The 11,401-nt window shown below is 46.3% G+C and overlaps 1 long non-coding RNA gene across 1 annotated transcript; it reads left to right on the plus strand.

Moving 5' to 3' along the window:
* Nucleotides 1–5,899: 5,899 nt before the first annotated feature.
* LOC311512720 lies at nucleotides 5,900–10,790 on the plus strand. Its single transcript, XR_014709543.1, has 4 exons — nucleotides 5,900–6,023; nucleotides 6,448–6,650; nucleotides 7,688–7,716; nucleotides 10,255–10,790. It is a non-coding gene; the product is annotated as an uncharacterized lncRNA (long non-coding RNA).
* Nucleotides 10,791–11,401: the final 611 nt, after the last annotated feature.

Genomic DNA, 11,401 nt, shown 5'->3' on the forward strand with positions numbered 1-11,401 from the left:
AGTGTGACTCTCTAGTTGCTGCCCCTAAAATATCAAACAAAGAGTGAGAAGAGTATTCAGCAGAAATTGAGGGAATGTCCAAAATCTTTATCATGCAATCTACCAGCTCATAGAATAATACCACATCCTCTGATGGCAATGCAGCTGATGTGACCCCCCCCCCCCTTCCCACAGTTTCCTTTGGAGACATCATCACTCTAGAGGCTGGATCCAATTCTTGTATGTCTGCTATTTCTTCCTCTCTTGAAAGTGCATCTCTTACAACTGTTGGAGATCTCTCTAGACTTTGAGGCATCATCAGATCCATGTCTTACCGCATCAGTGAATGACTATTCCCAGGCATAGGGACATGTTGATAAGGAGCAGGACATGGTCAGTGTGGCCAACAAACTCAAGGAGGTTCTTGCCTAAAAAAAGCCAAATTCAGATCTTGGTGGAAGTTTTTGTTCATATGGAGCCAAAGGGAATGAGGTAAGATTGTTTGATATCTCTGGTTCCATTGATTACAATCTTCTAGGAGAGTAGCAAAAACCTCTTCTGTGGAGATCCAGAAAAGGTCTTCAGTGGAGGAAGCAAGGGAGAAATTCTGACTTAATCAGTTCTCCCTCTTTTCTCAGGGAAGTATCAAACTGGACCAGTGTGAAGAGAATGTCCAGTTCTTACACAATCAACATACATGGGTTAATCACCAATGGAGTCAGAGGCGGATCCAATCGGTGAACTTGCACTGCAACTACTGTTTGATGCAGTGCTGTGTCAGCCCTGGGTGCTGAATCCTTATCTTCCCCTCAAAACGGTTCCAGAGCCTTAACTTTCAGAACTGGTCTGATGCAATTGGATCCAAAGAAGAATATCTCCTGCCTCTACCACAAGAATCTTTACTTAAGGCAGGTTACTTGAAGACTCTTTGGTCAAGGGGGTCTTTCTTTTGCAGATTGACCTTTTTCAAAGAAACAGATACCGACAAGGATGGGGCATTCATGCTTCATAACATCTGGTGCATCATCTCATGGATTGGCTCTGGAGACAGAGGCCAGCACAATGGTATGGGAGGCTTTCCTTTCTAATTCCACATCCTTTATGTTGACAGTTGAGGAGGTGGTTTTCTTTCTCTTCTGTGGATTCACTCAGAACCAAAGCTGGTCTCTGAGTTTTGTTTGAACTTTGCACCCACTCGATTCCACAAGGTTTTTCTGTAATAAAAATCACCCGAAGTCTGTTCTGCCTCTCCTTATTTGCTCATGTTGTTCAAGCCTTACAGTCAAGCACTTTGAGCATTGTGACTCTGACAGACCAGGTGCCAACTAATGCCTAGGCCCCTAGGCCTCAACTGAACACTGACATACATAGCTGGAGCCAGTCTGGTTCACTTGTGTGTTAGTACTGTTAAAATAGGTATGTTATAAAAAAAATTTTAGTGTTTAGACTTTATGGAATGCTTGTAAATTACTGCAATGCAATAATCTCGCTTATAATATCTGTATCCCATGTTATAAGGTAATATTTAAGTGTTTGCTCTGTAACTGTAAATCACCAGTCAGGAGAGAAGCATTACCAAGAGTAAAATACTAATTTGGCATAGGAGGTGTTCTCTCCTGCCCAACAAAAGGTCCATCAACACCAGAGGACAAAATACTTTGTTTGCTCGCCCTACCCCACTTCCTTCCACTAAGAGGAGACATGCAACTGAATGCCTCCCAAAGGTTGAATGTGCAACTTGAAGTAGAAGTGGGGGAGGAATAAAAGGCCCTAACAAGGAAAACTTCATATTTTATGCTGCTTGGACTCTGGGGGACAAGGATTACTAAGCCTATGCAAAAGATCACCAGTACCTGGCATGGGTTTGCCCTAAGGACATATAGAGCTTGCTTATCATAGGAGCTTTTATTACCTTTTGAAACCTGAGTGTAACTCAGTTGTATGAGTGTGTTTATCTGCTTCAACTTTGTAAATAACTCTTATTGCCTTTTCCTGGTTAATAAATCTTGAGAGAGTTTATTATAGGATTGGCTACAAGTGTTGTCTTTGGTGTAAGAGCTAAGGTGTAATTGACCTGGAGGAAGTGACTGGCCCTTTTGGACTGGGAGTAACCTGAATATTGATGTGATCTTTAGTGTAAGGGATATTCTATCACAAAGTTAAGCTTACCTGGATGGCACGATTGTCCTCTTGGACACTCCGATCTATCTGTGACTCTTGGTTAAGGCTGTTATAGTGCTTGAGGAGTTCACACATGATACTTAGTTGGTGAAATCTATGTATAGAACTCACAACCAATTTGGGGTTTGTGCCCTGCTTCTTAACAGTCTGCCCTGCAGTTGGTACTCATGCTCTTGGGTCACGGCAGGACAGCTTGACATCAGGAACATCGTCCAACACCAGGAACACCGCTAGGTGTGACATGCACCCTTTAAATCCCAGCGATTTAGTCTTTGGTTCCACTATCTCCACACAGAAGATAATGACTTATAACTAACTTAATCAAATACTAAAATACGAACTAACCAACTCAATCAAAAACTAGCCACGGATCCAGGAGTATCCTGGAGTAAAGCTTAATCTGTTCACATAGTCATGGCTGGAAGGAACCGAGGTGGCTGGAGCACCACACACCTTTTCTATCCTCACTGTAGAGTATTTGACATTCACTGAGGAGAGGGGTGAGGAAGACACATGAGTATGGCTAAGATTTTTGTCATGTATATTTTTAGTAAAAGTCACGGACAAGTCATGGGCAATAAAGAAATTCATGAAAGCCATGACCTGTCCGTGACTTTTACAAAAAATATCCCTGACAAAATGCTGGGTCCCCACACCGTCTGCAGAGGTTGTGCAGCTGTGGGGGCCTCTTCAAGCTCTGAGGTCCCCCACGCCTAGGGGCTGGGAGCTCCAGGGTCCCCCCACAGCCTGCTGTGACCTGGAGCTTTACGGTACCCCTGCTGCTCCAGGGAGCCCGCACCGGGGGTACCCTGCAGCTCCCAACCGGTGCCGGCAGTGGGGGGATCCTGCAACTCCCAGCCACTGGGGCTGAATTCACAGAGGTCGCTGGAAGTCACGGACTTTGTTACTTCCCCGACCTCTGTGGAAAAAATTGTAGCCTTATACATGATGATCCAACGGCTACGCCTAGCTAGAATACTACTGTTCAGGGTGTACTAGTTGAAGCCGTCCAAGAGTCAGACTGTGCAGAGGACACTAAAAGAACAAGGTGATGGCAGCAAATGGCATGTTAGTTCCACAATGTAATTAATTAATTAAATTACATGTTTGTACTATGTGGGTTTACTTAGGAGGGGATTGGTTAAATGGGATGAAAAGGGAAGGGAAACAGGACGTGAAGGGGTCAGGGCAGGGGAGGAGGGGCAGGTGTTGAGTGAAGCTGAGGTGAAGAAACTAGGAGGGAATGGGATAGGGTGTGTTGAAGCAAGCAGCCAATTAGCACAGGACAGAGAAAGTAAGCTCAAAACTGTAGAAAGGTATCTGACTGTTCAGAGGCCCTGATTTTCTGGCTGGTGCTCCTGGCCAGAGGTAGACTTCTCGTGTGACCTTTGCTGAGTCATTTAGTTTCTGCATGCCTCAGTTCCTTCTCTGTAAAATGGGAATAATAGTACTTATCCTCACAACAACTCTACCACACAGGCGCCCACTTTCCAATGTGCCGGTGGGTGCTCGATCCCCAGCTCTGTCCCAGGCCCAGCCTCCACTGCACCTCTTCCTCCAAGGCCCCACCTCTTCCCGCCCCATTCTGCCTCCTCCCCCACAGAGTCTCCTGCATGCCACGTAACCACTGATCGTGACTGGTGGGAGGCACGGGGAGGGAGGGTGAGGTGTTGATTGGTGGGCAGGAGGCGCTGGGGGGAGGGAGAGGTGCTGATGGGGGGGCTGATGGTGGGTGCTGTGCACCCATCTTTTTTTTTTTTTTTTCCCCCCCCCTGTAGGTGCTCCAGCCCCGGAGCACCCAGAGAGTCAGTGCCTATGCACACGGGGGTGGGGGGGGGGTTGTGAGGATATCTGCATTAAAGATTGAGGGGAGCTCAGACACAATGGTAATGGGGGCCATGTACGCACCTAAAATCGATATCTAGATAGGCAAGCTGCAATTTGCACTGGTGCAGTTTAGCCATGCTTGAAACCAGGGAAAATATTGCAGTAATGCAAATAGCAGGTTGGCTGATCTACCATAGGGTTTGCACTGGTGCAGCTGGCCATCAATGGCAATAACTGGGGCACATTCCCAGTGTAAACAAGGGCTGGAATGGGGAAACAAAGTGTGAGCAGTGGCTGTTTTAAGGTAAAACAGTAGCTTCTACGCTCCATACCTAACTGCTTCCTTACCCAGCGATGTGTGCGCAACTTGGTTGGCAAAGGAAACACAATCACTTATCTGAGGGGAAGAGAGCGGAAGAGTGAAGAGGCTGGGAACAAATGGGTTCATGTGTTCCCTTTATTTTTCCAGATCATTTCAAAGGCCTTTCAGCAAAATGGCTCTGAAGTGAATTAATTACAGGGATAGGGTTATTCATATATAAACATGTGAGTTTGTTTTCTCTTTTTTCCTGTTAGTGGCAGCTTTCCTCTGAAAAATGACCAATAAACCCCTATTTCTTAATCCCCAAACTTCAGTCAGAATGAAATCATGGCAAATCTCAGTGGATTTAGTGATTTAAATTGAGCCTCTTTTAAAAAAAACAAAAACTATTATTAAAATATCTGGACAAAACTCAGGCAGTGTGCTTTTGCTATGCTCAGCCCTTCCACGCTCTCCAAGTTATTCCTGGCATGCTGCTGTTTTACATAATATTGGTGCTATGAAGCCTCTTTAGGTGAAGAGGCAGAGATTAATGAGCCACGTGGAAACCCTAATTTGTCTGAGTTAGAGGAGATTAATTATGTTAATGGTCTAAGCAAAGTAATCTAGAGGCTAGAAATGTTCATTCAGTGTCGCCCTTAAAATTGTTGGACTTGTATTTAAACTCTGTGAAAAGAGAATCTGAAAATAAGTGATGTATTTTATTTACCAAATGGGAGCGCTATTCTTTTTCTCCGTGGATCAATACCTATAGGAGTTGTGTATGTGTATGGGGAGGATAATAGATCCCTCATTATTTAATAATATTTTACATTTCTCTATTACCTCCTATCCCAGGGGTTCTCAAACTGGGGGTCGTGACACCTCACGGGGTTGCAGGGTGGTTGCATGGGGGTTGCGAGCTGTCAGCTCTGTGGGGCTGACAGCCCCAAGCCCCCATTAAATTAAATTCCTCCTCCCCCCATTTTTAATTTATAAGGGGGGGTCACACTCAGAGGCTTGCTGTGTGAAAGGGGTCACCAATACAAAAAGTTTGAAAACCACTGTCCTAGCCTCAGGGATCCCCAAATGCTTCCGAAACAATGCATTTCAGTCACCACTGAAGTCCAGCCGCTTCTGGAGTGAAATACAGTAGCTGTTTAACTTTCAAGGAGCTGGCTAGTCTTCCAGAAATGTTGTGCACTATTGCCAGCAGTATCAAAAGTCGCCTCTGATGCTGAGTGCCTCCACTTTTAATTGAGATCCTTGGAGCCTGAGTTTCAGAAGTGCTGAGTATCTATGGCTGAAGTCAGTGGGAGCTGGGGCTGTGCAGTACCTCTGAAAATCAGGCCCTGGGTGTGACAAACTGGGCACACAAAATCTGTGGCCACGTTTGAAAATGTGGCTGTTTAAAGACTGCTCAGTTCCTGTGGGGTTGGGGAAGCCTGTAAAGGAGCTAGGCTAAGAAGAAAGAAGGATCTATGGCTAGGAGAGTGGGGAGCTGGAGAATCAGTATTCTTGAGCGAGGCAATGCTCACCCGTGCTCTACCTCACCTGCCCTGGGAAAAGTCCCTCCTCTACTGGCCTGCCTTCCTACTGTTCCCAGGTCCCATCCCCTGCCTCCCTTGTGGAAGTCTGGATGGCAGACTGAGAGGAGCATCAGTTGCCAGGAGCAGAACAGAGCTGGCATGGTGCCAAGAGTGACTCCATGATGAAGAGGCTACTGCCTCAGGAGGTAAGGTGGGCAGGGAGTGCAGCGTTCCTCTCCATTTGGGGGAGTCCCTTTCTCTTGCCTATTGTGGCGATGTTAGTGGTCTAGAGAAGTGAAAGAAGACACTTTCTGCTGTTGGGAGGATTAAACAGGAAGGGAGCTGAGAGTGGAGTGATGGAGAGAGGGAGGAGAAACTGCTCTTATCCCTTCTCTGGAATCCTAAGGATGGGTGTAAGAATGTGACGGTGATGTGAAAGCTCTTGAAGCATGGCTGTAACATGTACCTCCCATCACTAGATAATTCTGTAAAGTAGCTTTGGTGGGGAAGGGATGGCAGTTAGTGAACCTCAAACATGGAGGTTTGACATTATTACACCATAGTTAAAGTTGCGACTAGCTTTTGTTTTAAAACTATTTTGTCACTCCTGTAATTATAAATCTGTTCCAGAGAGTATGAGAAACCAGAGTTTGGGGCTGAGAGGAGCCACAGCATTCAGGAATTTAAGACAAACAGATGGAAGATGCCAAGACAAGTACTTTAACAGCTGGGAACTGGAATACAGGCTGTGTTGTGTCCTGGTTTGACTCGAGGGAATTTGGGTTCTCCTGAGACTCATATGGAAATGACTGGAACATGCATCTGCTAGGAAGGTTTGTTATCACAGCATTGCAAGGTGAAATTGTTTTATCTTTCTGACTTTAAATTTTTGTTTTTATTTTCAGCTCTTCAGATTTCGGAAAGTTCAGCTGGAAAGAGCAGCTGTGCTTGTTGGCATTAGCTTTGATTCATAAAAGATACAGGTGTGCTGCCAAGAAATCCTAAACTGAAAGGAAATCGGGTTACATGGGTAAAGATCAACACTACACAGAAACACTACCCTGTAGTGTAAGACAAGAAGTGAAGAGCTGTGTGCCCAGCTGAAAGCTGAGGGCATGCAGCTGCCCAAGTTGGAATCTGGCCAAGACTTGTGAGCCAACACCACTCGTTCAATACAATATATAGGGTTGGAGATAGAAGACTTGAAGCAGGTTGGGTTTCTCAGCCCCTGTTCATTCTTCAGCTTCATATTTCATAGGTGGTCTTATCTCCACATTCCCTTCCCTTTTGGTGGTTCTCCCTTACTCATGGATTTATTTTATACACAGTTGTGGGTTTTGAGAGGATGGGGCCACTTCTTCAGTAAAGGAATCTTCCATAATCTTCTAGGAGTATGAGAGAGAGAGTCAAATAGCTTCTTTTAGCAGCAGCCATGGTGGAAATATTCTGCCCACCTCCCCAGAGAGGGGAGGGCAGTGTGCCCACAGCAGATTTTAATGTATTCGTCAACACCAGACAGGTTCTGATTAACCACAGTTGTGTCTTCCAGTGGAGCGTAATAATTAGGTCCATCCATCCTTTCTATCACTGCATGCTCCCTTCCAAACAAACCTCATCAGTCAGTTATTCTCCATTAGACCTTTATCAGACAGCATTTAAACTGCCACTTGAAATCAGCCACACTGAGTCTATTATTGGCATTTCCACTTCTGTTTCCAGTTCTGAGTTTTTCAAATTGATGAACCTCCATTATCATTGTATATATTCTCCTCCTGTGACCTCAGAACCTTCAGCCAGTTCTCTTGTATTTGTATGTCTCAGTATTAACCCCTTGTTCTCTCTTCTCTCCTTGCTCTCTCTGGCTTTCAAGGGGAGACTCAGTGCTGTGCAAGCAGGAAGGTGAGTGGGATATAGAGGCTATTCAGCCCAAGCAGAAGTGCCTAGAGACATGACTCAGCCAGAATACCTCTGGGAGTAAAAGTCAACAGGCACCGCAATACCTATTTAAAGGGTGAAGCATGTGCTCTCCCACAGTGCTTGCCCCTGCTTCACTGGCCATAGTAGAAAGTTCACAGCACTGGCTGTGCCTCTCTGTGATGCCACACACCACTCTCTGAGGAAGGTCACGCATTTGATGAAAAACCTTGGATAGTGTCTAAAATATTGTGGCAAATTATGTTTGATGTTAAGCAAGTATGACTGTCTGAGTATTTACGGTCTAAAGTAATATCAGAGCAGTCTATCTGAGAGACCACCTGCAGCCTTCTGTCCTTTCAACTGACTGTAGGAATTGCTCATCCCACTATAGAGTTTTGAAAGGACAGGAGGCATGGCCTTCTCTATCAAGGTCCTGTACCTCTGGAATGCTTTCCTCCTTAATTTACACCTAGGCAATGATGATTTTACATTTCACCATAGCATCTTTTATCCTAAAAGATCTCAAAATGCTTTACAAATTGAAATCAACACACAAACTGCACATAGGACATGCTTAATCCATAGCTGAAATGTGACCATCTCCAGGATGAAAACAACTAACTTCAGTAACACAAAGCAACATTACACAACAGGTTAGGATAGGAAGTGAAGAGTACCTTTTCCAAGTGAAACTGTATGGGGAGTTTTTAGGTAGGCAGCACATAATGGAATTTTGGTCAGGACACTGGGTGATCTTTACTGGCCTTTATTTTTATAAGGAATGCCAAGCATTCATGTCTTCTCTCTGTCTTTGTTTTATCTGAAAGGTTGCACTTACAGTTGCATGGGGCTTCTACACACCTTGCTAAGCCATTGGTTCAATATTAACTCATAGCCCTGGTCTACACTAGGAGTTGAGGTCAAATTTAGCAGCATTAAATCGATTTAACCCTGCACCCGTCCACACGACGAAGCCCTTTTTTTCGACTTAAAGGGCTCTTAAAATTTATTTCCTTACTCCACCCCCGACAAGGGGATTAGCGCTGAAATCGGCCTTGACAGGTCGAATTTGGGGTACTGTGGATGCAATTAGATGGTATTGGCCTCCGGGAGCTATCCCAGAGTGCTCCATTGTGACCGCTCTGGATAGCACTCTCAACTCAGATGCACTGGCCAGGTAGACAGGAGAAGGCCCGCAAACTTTTGAATTTCAATTTCCTGTTTGGCCAGTGTGGCAAGCTGCAGGTGAGTGTAGAGCTCATCAGCAGAGGTGATCATGATGGAGTCCCAGAATCGCAAAAGAGCTCCAGCATGGACTGAATGGGAGGTATGGGATCTGATCGCTGTATGGGGAGAGGAATCTGTGCTATCAGAACTCTGTTCCAGTTTTCAAAATGCCAAAACATTTGTCAAAATCTCCCAGGGCGTGAAGGACAGAGGCCATAACAGGGACCTAAATCAGTGCCACGTGAAACTTAAGGAGCTGAGACAAGTCTACCAGAAAACCAGAGAGGCAAACGGCCGCTCCGGCCCAGAGCCCCCAACATGCCACTTCTATGATGAGCTGCATGCCATTTTAGGGGGTTCAGCCACCACTACCCCAGCCATGTTGTTTGACTCCTTCAATGGAGATGGAGGCAACACGGAAGCAGGTTTTGGGGACGAAGAAGAAGATGAAAAAGCCCTGGCTGGGATGATTTAACTGGGAATTGGTCCTGCTTTGAGCAGGGGGTTGGACTAGATGACCTTCTGGGGTCCCTTCCAACCCTGATATTCTATGATTCTATGATGATGAGGTTGTAGATAGCTCACAGCAAGCAAGCGGAGAAACCGGTTTTCCCAACAGCCAGGAACTGTTTCTCACCCAGGACCTGGAGCCAGTACCCCCCGAACCTACCCAAGTCTGCCTCCCGGACCCGCCAGGCGGAGAAGGGACCTCTGGTCATTGTACCTTTTAAAATACTATACATGGTTTAAAAGCAAGCATGTTTAATGATTAATTTGCCCTGGCATTCGCGGCTCTCCTGGATGTACTCCCAAAGCCTTTGCAAAAGGTTTCTGGGGAGGGCAGCCTTATTCCATCCACCACGGTAGGACATTTTACCACTCCAGGCCAGTAGCACATACTCGGGAATTATTGTAGAACAAAGCATTGCAGTGTATGTTTGCTGACATTCAAACAACATCCGTTCTTTATCTCTCTGTGTTATCCTCAGGAGAGTGATATCATTCATGGTCACCTGGTTGAAATAGGGTGCTTTTCTTAAAGGGACATTCAGAGGTGCCCGTTCCTGCTGGGCTGTTTGCCTGTGGCTGAACAGAAATGTTCCCTGCTGTTAGCCATGGGGATGGGGGAGTGGCTAGGCACAAGGTGCGGGGAGGCAAAATGCGACCTTGGAATGAAAGCACATGTGCTGTGTATGTAATGTTAACAGCAAGGTTTACCATGAAAGAGTGTAGCCATTGTTCTAGAAAATGTGTCTTTTTAAATACCACTGTCCCTTTTTTTTTCTCCACCAGCTACATGTGTTTCAAGCATCACAGGATCTTCTCCTTCCCAGAGGCTAGCGAAGATCAGAAGGCGAAAAAACCGCACTCGCGACGAAATGTTCTCTGAACTCATGCTGTCCTCCCACTCTGACAGAGCACAGATGAATGCATGGAGGCAGACAATGTCAGAGTGCAGGAAAGCACAAAATGACCAGGAGGAGAGGTGGCGGGCTGAAGAAAGTAAGTGGCGGGTTGAAGCTGAAAGGTGGTGGCAGCATGATGAGAGGAGGCAGGAGTCAATGCTGAGGCTGCTGGAGGATCAAACTAATATGCTCCAGCATATGGTTGAGCTGCAGGAAAGACAGCTGGAGCACAGACTGCCACTACAGCCCCTGTGTAACCAACCGCTCTCCTCCCCAAGTTCCATAGCTTCCTCACCCAGACGCCCAAGAATGCAGTGGGGGGGCCTCTGGCCACCCAGCCACTCCACCCCAGAGGATTGCCCAAGCAACAGAAGGCTGGCATTCAATAAGTTTTAAACTTTTAAAGTGCTGTGTGGCATTTTCCTTCCCTCCTCCACCACCCCTCCTGGGCTACCTTGGTAGTTAACCCCCTATTTGTGTGATGAATGAATAAAGAATACATGAATGTGAAGCAACAATGACTTTATTGCCTCTGCAAGCGGTGATCAAAGGGAGGAGGAGAGGGTGGTTAGCTTACAGGGAAGGAGAGTGAACCAAGGGGCAGGGGGGTTCATCGAGGAGAAACAAACAGAACTTTCACACCGTAGCCTGGCCAGTCATGAAAGTGGTTTTCAAAGCTTCTCTGATGCGTACCGCGCCCTCCTGTGCTCTTCTAACCGCCCTGGTGTCTGGCTGCGCGTAACCAGCAGCCAGGCGATTTGCCTCAACCTCCCACCCCGCCTTAAATGTCTCCCCCTTACTCTCACAGATATTGTGGAGCGCACAGCAAGCAGTAATAACAGTGGGAATATTGGTTTCGCTGAGGTCTAACAGAGTCAGTAAACTGCACCAGCGCGCCTTTAAACGTCCAAATGCACATTCTACCACCATTCTGCACTTGCTCAGCCTGTAGTTGAACAGCTCCTGACTACTGTCCAGGCTGCCTGTGTACGGCTTCATGAGCCATGGCATTAAGGGGTAGGCTGGGTCCCCAA

Source organism: Lepidochelys olivacea (assembly GCF_965140295.1).
Source record: "Lepidochelys olivacea isolate rLepOli2 genome assembly, chromosome: 1".
NCBI classification, from domain to species: domain Eukaryota; kingdom Metazoa; phylum Chordata; order Testudines; family Cheloniidae; genus Lepidochelys; species Lepidochelys olivacea.